Source organism: Coregonus lavaretus, assembly GCF_964263955.1.
Source record: "Coregonus lavaretus genome assembly, chromosome: 32".
NCBI lineage: Eukaryota > Metazoa > Chordata > Actinopteri > Salmoniformes > Salmonidae > Coregonus > Coregonus lavaretus.
In genome coordinates, this window is record NC_140019.1 from 8,465,501 (window position 1) to 8,477,439 (window position 11,939).

The window sequence follows — 11,939 nt, forward strand, 5'->3', positions numbered from 1 at the left end:
TACAAATGGGAAAATAAAAATAAATAAAATGGGTTGTATTTACAATGGTGTTTGTTCTTCACTGGTTGCCCTTTTCTTGTGGCAACAGGTCACAAATATTGCTGCTGGGATGGCACACTGTGGTTTTTCACCCAATAGATAAGGGAGTTTATCAAAATTGGGTTTGTTTTCGAATTCTTTGTGGATCTCTGTAATCTGAGGGAAATATGTGTCTCAAATATGGTCATACATTTGGCAGGAGGTTAGGAAGTGCAGCTCAGTTTCCACCTCATTTTGTGGGCAGTGTGCACATAGCCTGTCTTCTCTTGAGAGCCAGGTCTGCCTACGGCGGCCTTTCTCAATAGCAAGGCTATGCTCACTGAGTCTGTACATAGGGTCAGTAACAGTGGTCAGGTATTCTGCCACGGTGTACTCTCTGTTTAGGGATAAAAAGCATTCTAGTTTGCTCTGTTTTTTTGTTAATTCTTTCCAATGTGTCAAGTAATTCTCTTTTTGTTTTCTCATGATTTGGTTGGTTCTAATTGTGTTGTTGTTGTCCTGGGGCTCTGTGGGGTCTGTTTGTGTTTGTGAACAGAGCCCCAGGACCAGCTTACTTAGGGGACTCGTCTCCAAGTTCATCTCTCTGTAGGTGATGGCTTTGTTATGGAAGGTTTGGGAATCGCTTCCTTTTAAGTGGTTATAGAATTTAACGGCTCTTTTCTGGATTTTGATCATTAGCGGGTATTGGCCTAATTCTGCTCTGCATGCATTAGTTGGTGTTTTTCGTTGTACACAGAGGATATTTTTACAGAATTCTGCATTCAGAGTCTCAATTTGGTGTTTGTTCCATATTGTGAATTCTTGGTTGGTGAGCGGACCTCAGACCTCGCAACCCTAAAGGGCAATGGGTTCTATAACTGATTGAAGTATTTTTTTCCAGATCCTAATTGGTATGGCGAATTTTATGTTCCTTTTGATGGCATAGATGGCCCTTCTTGCCTTGTCTCTCAGATCGTTCACAGCTTTGTGGAAGTTACCTGTTTAGGCAGAGGTATGTATAGTTCTTTGTTTGCTCTAGGGCAATGGTGTCTAGATGAATTTGTATTTGTGTTCCTGGCAACTGGACCTTTTTTGGAACACCATTATTTTTGTCTTACTGAGATTTAATCTCAGGGCCCAGGTCTCACAGAATCTGTGCAGAAGATCTAAGTGCTGCTGTAGGCCCTCCTAGGTTGGTGACAGAAGCACCAGATCATCAGCAAACAGTAGACATGTGATTTGATCTACCCCCTAAAAAAAAAAAAAAGAAGAAGAAGAAAAAAAACAGTAGACATTTGACTTCAGATTCTAGTAGGGTGAGGCCGGTGCTGCAGACTGTTCTAGTACTCTCGCCAATTCGTTGATATATATGTTGAAGAGGGTGGTGCTTAAACTGCATCCCTGTTTCACCCCACGGCCCTGTGGAAAGAAATGTGTGTGTGTTTTTTGCCAATTTTAACCGCACACTTGTTGTTTGTGTACATGGATGTTATGATGTCATATGTTTTTTCCCCAACCCCATTTTCCATCAATTTGTATAGCAGACCCTCTTGCCAAATTGAGTCAAAAGCTTTTTTGAAATCAACAAAGCATGGGAAGACTTTGCCTTTGTTTTGTTTTGTTTGTTTGTCAATTAGGGTGTGCAGGGTGAATATGTGGTCTGTCGTACGGTAATTTGGTAAAAAGCCAATTTGGCATTTGCTCAATACATTGTTTTCACTGAGGAAATGAACTAGTCTGCTGTTAATGATAATGCGGAGGATTTTCCCAAAGTTGCTGTTGACGCATATCCCATGGTAGTTATTGGGGTCAAATTTGTCTCCCCTTTTGTTGATTGGGGTGATCAGTCCTTGGTTCCAAATATTGGGGAAGATGCCAGAGCTAAGGATGATGTTAAAGAGTTTAAGTATAGCCAATTGGAATTTGTGGTCTGTATATTTTTTCATTTCATTGAGGATACCATCAACACCACAGGCCTTTTTGGGTTGGAGGGTTTGTATTTTGTCCTGTAGTTCATTCAATGTAATTGGAGAATCTAGTGGGTTCTGGTAGTCTTTAATAGTTTATTCTAAGATTTGCATTTGATCATGTATATTTTTTGCTGTTTGTTCTTTATTATAGGGCCAAAAAGATTGGAGAAGTGGTTTACCCATACATCTCAGTTTTGGATAGATGGCTCTTCGTGTTGTTGTTTGTTTAGTGTTTTCCAATTTTCCCAGAAGTGGTTAGAGTCTATGGATTCTTCAATTACATTGAGCTGATTTCTCCCGCTATCTCTCTCTCGCTCTCTCTATCTCTAACACTCTAGGAGTCTCACACCTCCCTGTTTAGTCTGTGTGCATCTTCTTACTTCCCTGGCTGTTGGTGTGTCTCTCTCCCTCTCTGTGGTTCAGTTTGTACCAGATCTCTCACTGGCCTGTCCTCCCTGGCTTGGATGTCGTGTGCTACCTCTTTTCCTGGACTGATCTAACTCACATACAGGTCAGAGGGAAGGGTGGCGTAGGGGGAAGGAGCAGATTGGAGAGGGTTCAACAGGGTTTAAAAACTCTGTTGAAACCAGGAAAAAATTCAGTACTTTCATTCATCTGTTTGCTCTGCCATCATATGTAGCCTCACATTGAAGTGTTTTACCGTTTTCTTTTCACTAAACAATTGGACATAAACAGTTGCATTCATGAGTTTTATTGAAAAATGTAAACAAACAAATAAGTATCCACCAAGCAAAAATGAATGAATATCCATTTAGTCAGTGACAACTTTGTGGAGTTTGGAGTTTGTGACAGCAACTATGTGAGCTTAAAGACACTATGTCCTGGGATTTCCTATGATCTTCTATGTAGAAGAACCCCTTACCTTCTAACGACTCTTATGTGGCTTGTAAGCGTCATATAGCAAAAGAGATGTAAAAAATACATGTGTGTGTTCGTGATAGTCTCAGCTTTTCATAGTGGGGTCATCATGGACAACATGCATATTCATAAATAAAGGCACATGGCACACGTACACACACACACAAGCACGCACACACAAACACACACACACACACACTTTCCATAACTTTTTCTCATGAACCTTGACTCATGCTCCGTTAAGCACTGAGAGGGCTCGTTGCCTTGATTTGATTCACAGTATTGTGACTGAATCAGGATCTGTCTGGAGCAGCAGAAACAGGAAAAAACATCCAGATAAAAACTGCAGGATGACAAGCCAGAGGCCAAAGGAGAGAAGCCTCCAACATACCCTACAGTACATGTCTGTGGTACATGCCCTACAGTACATGCCCTACAGTACATGCCCTACAGTACATGCCCTACAGTACATGCCTACAGTACATGTCCATGGCCTGTACGCCTAGAGTTGCTATGTGAATAATTCAAGTAAGGCATTTACTTCTTCCTGATACCATTAGGGTTTGATAACTACTGTTCAAAATTGTAATCTTCAAGCCTGTCTTTTGCCACCCTTTCACCCACCCTTTCCAACAGGCATAACTTATTCTGTTCCCTTATCCCTGCTAAGCTCAGTGAATGATGCTTAAGGCATTTTGCCCCAATGGTCAAAGTTAGGATTTACAGTAGGGAGGATGATCTGATCCTAGATCAGTGCCTAAAGGTGACTTCCGCTAAACATTTACCAGCCAATGTTTTGTACGGATTCACTCTTCTAGTCACTGCTGTTAGCGTCCTCTCATGGTGGTTTTCTCAGCATTGACCCTGTCCCTGTATTAATGCCCCCGTCTTACAGGGTTGGGGTCAATTTGGAATTTCTGAATTTCCTTCAATACAAACAATGATTTTGAATTTAATTTCAATTGGCCACACCCCACAGGAGGCAGAATTTGAATTGAATTTGATTTGAAGGAAGTAGAATTTTATTCAAAGCAATTCAAAACAATTCACCTGAGATGTGAACCTTGAAATTTAGTTAATAAAGCCACATACAAACATGGTCTCTTTTTTTGCTTGAGTAAGGCAGCTCCAAAATGCAGGAATTTCAGCCTAGCTCAGTGCTTTCTGTTGTGCTGGGGCAGCCAGTGAAAAATATGGAGCGTAGGGGCTGGTAATGTTCTCTGGTTGCGCTGTGATTGGCTCAGTGTTACAGTGGGGAAAAAAAGTATTTAGTCAGCCACCAATTGTGCAAGTTCTCCCACTTAAAAAGATGAGAGAGGCCTGTAATTTTCATCATAGGTACACGTCAACTATGACAGACAAAATGAGAAAAAAAAATCCAGAAAATCACATTGTAGGATTTTTAATGAATTTATTGGCATATGATGGTGGAAAATAAGTATTTGGTCAATAACAAAAGTTTCTCAATACTTTGTTATATACCCTTTGTTGGCAATGACACAGGTCAAACGTTTTCTGTAAGTCTTCACAAGGTTTTCACACACTGTTGCTGGTATTTTGGCCCATTCCTCCATGCAGATCTCCTCTAGAGCAGTGATGTTTTGGGGCTGTCGCTGGGCAACACAGACTTTCAACTCCCTCCAAAGATTTTCTATGGGGTTGAGATCTGGAGACTGGCTAGGCCACTCCAGGACCTTGAAATGCTTCTTACGAAGCCACTCCTTCGTTGCCCGGGCGGTGTGTTTGGAATCATTGTCATGCTGAAAGACCCAGCCACGTTTCATCTTCAATGCCCTTGCTGATGGAAGGCGGGTTTCACTCAAAATCTCACGATACATGGCCCCATTCATTCTTTCCTTTACACGGATCAGTCGTCCTGGTCCCTTTGCAGAAAAACAGCCCCAAAGCATGATGTTTCCAACCCCATGCTTCACAGTAGGTATGGTGTTCTTTGGATGCACTCAGCATTCTTTGTCCTCCAAACATGATGAGTTGAGTTTTTACCAAAAAGTTATATTTTGGTTTCATCTGACCATATGACATTCTCCCAATCCTCTTCTGGATCATCCAAATGCACTTCAGACGGGCCTGGACATGTACTGGCTTAAGCAGGGGGACACGTCTCGCACTGCAGGATTTGAGTCCCTGGCGGCGTAGTGTGTTACTGATGGTTGGCTTTGTTACTTTGGTCCCAGCTCTCTGCAGGTCATTCACTAGGTCCCCCTGTGTTGTTCTGGGATTTTTGCTCACCGTTCTTGTGATCATTTTGACCCCACGGGTGAGATCTTGCGTGGAGCCCCAGATCGAGGGAGATTATCAGTGGTCTTGTATGTCTTCCATTTCCTAATAATTGCTCCCACAGTTGATTTCTTCAAACCAAGCTGCTTACCTATTGCAGATTCAGTCTTCCCAGCCTGGTGCAGGTCTACAATTTTGTTTTTGGTGTCCTTTGACAGCTCTTTGGTCTTGGCTATTGTGAAGTTTGGAGTGTGACTGTTTGAGGTTGTGGACAGGTGTCTTTTATACTGATAACAAGTTCAAACAGGTGCCATTAATACAGGTAACGAGTGGAGGACAGAGGAGCCTCTTAAAGAAGAAGTTACAGGTCTGTGAGAGCCAGAAATCTTGCTTGTTTGTAGGTGACCAAATACTTATTTTCCACCATAATTTGCAAATAAATTCATTAAAAATCCTACAATGGGATTTTCTGGATTTTTTTTTCTCAATTTGTCTGTCATAGTTGACATGTACCTATGATGAAAATTACAGGCCTCTCTCATCTTTTTAAGTGGGAGAACTTGCACAATTGGTGGCTGACTAAATACTTTTTTTCCCCAGTGTATGTCACTCATGGGGACACTCCATCACCAAATTTACGGGGAGAGCTCGAAAATTCAAGCCCTTTGGGTGCTGCCATAGAGTTAAATTAGAAGTGCCCATCCAAGAAGGCTCAAGGTCATTGGCCACAGATAAAATGACGTCAAATCACGTTATATCTACCGTAGCTTTGATTAGACTGATCATGTCAACATCGTACTTTTAAAATCTTAGCTCGCAATCTAGACAAGCGGTCATCATCATGAATCACGTCAACAATCTACTGGCAAATCCTTTTCAATCCTTGTCATATGAAGAGAAATTATAGATCAAACATATCGGTGCTCATCGTCCATTGGCCATAAACACTACACAACAATTTGGAAATTGCAAATTCAACAATGAGTGGTTTGGAAGGAATCAGTGACTAACTGCAAGCGTTGCAAAGCAATCACTAGCCTGTTATTCAGTTGAGTGGGTGTGTGGTCCAAGTCTGGGTTTAAAGGTATCTTTTCCAATCTGAAAAGGAGAAACATTCAACACCATGGGCCAGAAAAGGTTGACTACGTTGATCATGCTGTCAATTCAGCATGACTTCTGCCGTGTTCAAAACAACTGGAAACTCGGAACTGGGAAATCTCAGACTTCAGTGAGTTCAAGACAACTGGGCACTTGGAAGAAAACGACCTCCGTCTGAGAAACAACGTTGTGAACGGTCATCCAACTCGGAATTCCAAGTCAGGAACTCGGGCCTCTTTCTAGAGCTCCAACATGAAGATCACTGACGTCATTTTCCCACAAGGCCCCGGTGCCACCTTCTTGTTCAAGTGAGCACAGCACAACAAGGTGAGTCCAAACATGTATTGTATGCTGCTGCATAAATTATGTAATATGCCAGGGAGATACGTATACTGTAGGTAGGAAAGTAATACTGTGTATGTTGTGTAGTAAGCTGTTAGTAGCCCATGTGCCTCACCCTAATAATTTGGTCCCTTTCACCGTCATAACTTAGCCTACTGTTCTGACTTGATGGTGCACATGTAGCCTATAGCCTGTTTTAGAGAAATGTAATCATCGAATATTGTAAGAGTGTTCATTGTCTGCTTATATGCCCCCTTTATCTATCCTACGGTTCTGACTTGGTGTACAGGGAGAATACTGTAAGAATGGCCCATGTTCTGAATTCTGTCACTGTACATTTCAAAAGTGCTGAACAAATAGTTACATTGACTATGTCTGTCCTAGCTCGCTCATTAATGTCTTAATCGAAATTACGGATTACCTCTTATACGCTTCTTGTCCCCTTATGCCATAGTTTGTACATCTCAATTGTCAGTAGAAACCACATTTGTTTAAGCAAGTCAGCCATATCAGCTATGTTTTTTTAAATGTCTGGAAATTAGGCTGAATGACCTGTTTCGCTGCCAGACAAGGCTCTGCTGATAGCCAGGTGTAGCAGTGGTAAGGATTCACTCCATGGTGCTGAAAAGAAAGCTTTGCTGTTGCGACAGCTTTATGTAGGCCCTAACAGTTTGTTTGCACCGTTATGATACTGATACCGTTATAGTGCAATTAATGTATTGTTTAGTGTTGTGTTGTGTAGTGGCTTTGCTGGAATGCATAATATGTTTTGTATAATTTTTTGCCCCACCAAGATTGACATGCTAAAATCGCCACTGTATATATATAGATAGATAGATAGATAGATAGATAGATAGATAGATAGATAGATAGATAGATAGATAGATAGATAGATAGATAGATAGATAGATAGATAGATAGATAGATAGATAGATAGATAGATAGATAGATAGATAGATAGATAGATAGATAGATAGATAGATAGATAGATAGATAGATAGATAGATAGATAGACAGTTCAATCAAATATAAGAATTGAACTGGAATTAAAGGGCAATTCGCTAATCAATTCAGAATTGAACCCAGCCCTGCTGTCTTGACCACAATGGGTGGCCTGTCTGGCCATGTGAGAAATGGAGGGATGTCTTGGTTCCCAGGAGGAGACAGGCTTGGTCTGGATCAGGCTTGGTAATGGAGGACAGTCTCTCTCTTTCATCCCTCTAATAATCCCTAGTTTCTGGCCATGTTTACGTTAGCACATTTTCCCAATAGTGCCGGAGGAGACTGACCTCATGAGAACATTGAATGACTCACTCTTTTCTTTCTTTTTTTTTCATCCATCCATCCCTCCTACTTCTAACCAGGATGTACTGTGGGACATGGGAAGAGTCTAAGCATCCCTTCTCTGCATGTCCTTTTTTGGAAAATAGAGTTTTACAGAGATGTGCTTTACGTATGATCACTGTCCTCTATATTTTCCATACCATACCATACGATGTCCGTGCCTAATTAGCATAATAACAAAATCCCCATAAAAATCTGTCAGTTAAAGCTACAGATATCAGTTTTTGCATTGGATGCGTCTCAATCCACCGCATCTGCCTATGTCGCACATATGCATCTGCGGTGAAAGGTCACAGAGCTAGAGCGGTGTTTGTCAGACCATGAGACATCCCAAAATTGGTGTTCTCACAAAATCATCTGTAGCATCCGAACGGTTTGGCCTACAAACTATTATGGATGACTATAGAACACAATGGTTTTCTCCATTTTGCTCTATGACCCCCACAAGCATCTTGGGACTCGTCTGAAGTTGCTACAGCCGATCTGCCAACGTCTGTCTGTAGAATCTGATATGACCCCTCTGTGGAAAGGTGTGACATGTTGGTTGTTTTGCTCTAGGATACCTTTGCACACTCTTGGCATTCTCTCAACCAGCTTCATGAGGTAGTCACCTGGAATGCATTTCAATTAACAGGTGTGCCTTGTTAAAAGTTAATTTGTGGAATTTATTTCCTTCTTAATGTGTTTGAGCCAATCAGTTGTGTTGTGACAAGGTAGGGGTGGTATACAGAAGATAGCCCTATTTGGTAAAACACCAAGTCCATATTATGGCAAGAACAGCTCAAATAAGCAAAGAGAAACGGCAGTCTATCATTACTTTAAGACATGAAGATCAGTCAATGCAGAAAATTTGAAGAACTTTTAAAGTTTCTTCAAGTGCGGTCGCAGAAACCATCAAGCGCTCTGATGAAACTGGCTCTTATGTGGACCACCACAGGAAAGGAAGACACATAGTTACCTCTGCTGCAGAGGATAAGTTCATTAGAGTTAACTGCATCTCAGATTGTGCCCAAATAAATGCTTCACAGAGTTCAAGTAACAGACACATCTCAACATCAACTGTTCAGAGGAGACTACGTGAATCAGGCCTTCATGGTCGAATTGCTGCAAAGAAACCACTACTAAAGGACATCAATAAGAATAAGAGACTTGCTAGGGCCAAGAAACACAAGCAATGGAAATCTGTCCTTGTCACGCTCATTGAATACAGGATTGGACCAATGTGCAGCGTGGAATGCATACATGTTTATTCGCTAAGTTAACACACGACAAAACAACAAAAGCAACGTAACGTGAAGCTCACAATGGCTACACACAAACAAGCCAAACAAGAGTCAAGATCCCACAACATAGGTAGGCAAAATGGGTACCTAAGTATGATCCCCAATCAGAGACAACGATCAAAAGCTGCCTCTGATTGGGAACCACACCTGGCCAACATAGATCTACAAACATAGAATGTACACATAGAAATTCACATACATAGATATTCACACCCTGACCAAACCAACTAGCGAACTTAACAGGGGAGGGTCCGGGTGGGCATCTAGCCTCGGTGGCGGCTCCGGCTCCGGGCATGACGTCCTCTCCCTTACTGCCTCCCCGTTGCACCCCTGGTCCGGTCTGGTCCTCAGCGCGATGCTTCCCCTCTCAGTCCTCCCACGATGCACCAAGCCCTGTCTGGACCCTGATGTGGGAGGCCCCGACCCTGGAGAGGGTTTGACGTCTGGTTCTGGAGTGGAGCCGCTGACCGGAGCTGAACTGGATCCCAGTGGAGCGGACTGCTCTGGCTCTGGACTGGAGCAGCTGACCGGGGCTGGACTAGGCACCGGTAGAGTGGACTGCTCTGGCACTGGAGTGGAGCAGCTGACCGGAGCTGGACTGGGCACCGGTGGAGCGGACTGCTCTGGCACTGGAGTGGAGCAGCTGACCTGAGCTGGACTAGGCACTGGTAGAGCGGACTGCTCTGGCACTGGAGTAGAACCGCTGACCGGAGCTAGACCAGGCACCGGTGGAGCGGACTGCTCTGGCACCAGCCGTACCGGGCTGGGGACACGCACCACTGGTCTGGTGCGAGGAACAGGCATGGGCCGCACCGGGCTGGGAACACGCACCACTGGTCTGGTGTGAGGAGCAGGCACGAGCCATGCCGGACTGGAGACACGCACCACTGGTTTGGTGCGAGGAGCAGGCACGGGCCGTGCCGGACTGGGAACACGCACCACTGGTCTGGTGCGAGGAGCAGGCACGGGCTGTGCCGAACTGGAGACACGCACCACTGGTTTGGTGCGAGGAGCAGGCACGGGCCGTGCCGGACTGGGAACACGCACCACTGGTCTGGTGCGAGGAGCAGGCACGGGCTGTGCCGAACTGGAGACACGCACAAACTGGTCTGGTGCGAGGAGCAGGCACGGGCCGTGCCGGACTGGGAACACGCACCACTGGTCTGGTGCGAGGAGCAGGTACGGGCCGTACCGGACTGGATACACGCACCACTGGTTTGGTGCGGGGAACAGGTACGGGCCGTACCGGGCTAGCGACACGCACCGCTGGTTTGGTGCGAGGATTAGGCACGGGCCGTACCGGACAGGATACACGCACCACTGGATTGGTGCGGGGAGCAGGTACGGGGCGTACCGGGCTAGCGACACGCACCACTGGCTTGGTGCGGGGAGCAGGTATGGGCCGTACCGGACTGGATACACGCACCACTGGTTTGGTGCGGGGAGCAGGCACGGGACGTACCAGGCTGGGGAGGCACACTGGTGACACAGTGCGTAGAACCGGAGCAGGATATACTGGACCGTGGAGGCGTACTGGAGGTCTGGAGTGTAAAGCTGGCACAACCCATCCTGGCTGGATGCCCACTTTCGCACGGTACGTGCGGGGCATTGGCACAGGACGCACTGGGCTGTGAAGGCGCACTGGCGACACAGTGCGTATCTCCGCATAACTGGGTTCCTCAATGAAAACACGCTCCTTCTGTTGCCTGGCCAGCTCCTCTCTCCGTGCATCCACTAATTCCTTCTCCCTTTGGGCCTCCTGCAGCGCCTCCTTCTGAAGTGAGAGCTCCTGCTCCCTCTTCTCTAACAGCCCCCGTAATGTGGTGGCCTCCTCTCTCATACTGCTGATCCGCAGGTCTTGGAGGACCTCTCAATAGCGGCCTCCTCCTCCACAGTCAGCCCTTTCACGGACTCCTGCTGCTTCATCGAGTACACTGTGTGCCCCCCCCCCCCCCCCCCCCAAAAAAAAAAAAAAGAATATTGGTGTTGCCTCTCAGGTCTCCTTCGTCGTTTCGCATTTTGGAGTCGCAGTCTTTTCTCCCTCGCTGCCTCTGTTTGCTCCCAAGGAAGGCGATCCATACCATCCTGGATCTCTTCCCACGTCCATGATCCTTTTCCTTCCAGTATCTCCTCCCATGTCCAGGCTCTTTGCTTTTCCTGGGCACGCTGCTTGGTCCGTTGGTGGTGGGATCTTCTGTCACGCTCGTTGAATACAGGATTGGACCAAGGTGCAGCATGGAATGCATACATGTTTATTCGCTAAGTTAACACACGACAAAACAACAAAAGCAACGTAATGTGAAGCTCACAATGGCTACACACAAACAAGCCAAACAAGAGTCAAGATCCCACAACATAGGTAGGCAAAATGGCTACCTAAGTATGATCCCCAATCAGAGACAACGATCGACAGCTGCCTCTGATTGGGAACCACACCCAGTCAACATAGATCTACAAACATAGAATGTACACATAAAAATTCACATACATAGATATTCACACCCTGACCAAACCAACTAGCAAACTCTATGTCAGGGCGTGACAGTCCTTTGGTCTGATGAGTCCAAATTTGAGATTTTTGGTTCCATCCGCCGTGTCTTCGTGAGACACAGAGTAGGTGAACGGATGATCTCCGCATTTATGGTTCCCACTGTAAAATATGAGTTGTTTATCAATTCGAAGGACCAATAAAAAAGGGATAAAAAACGTAGGTGCTGGATTTTAGGCCGGTAGCAACCACCACAGAAAGTCAGTTCAGAGCACGAGG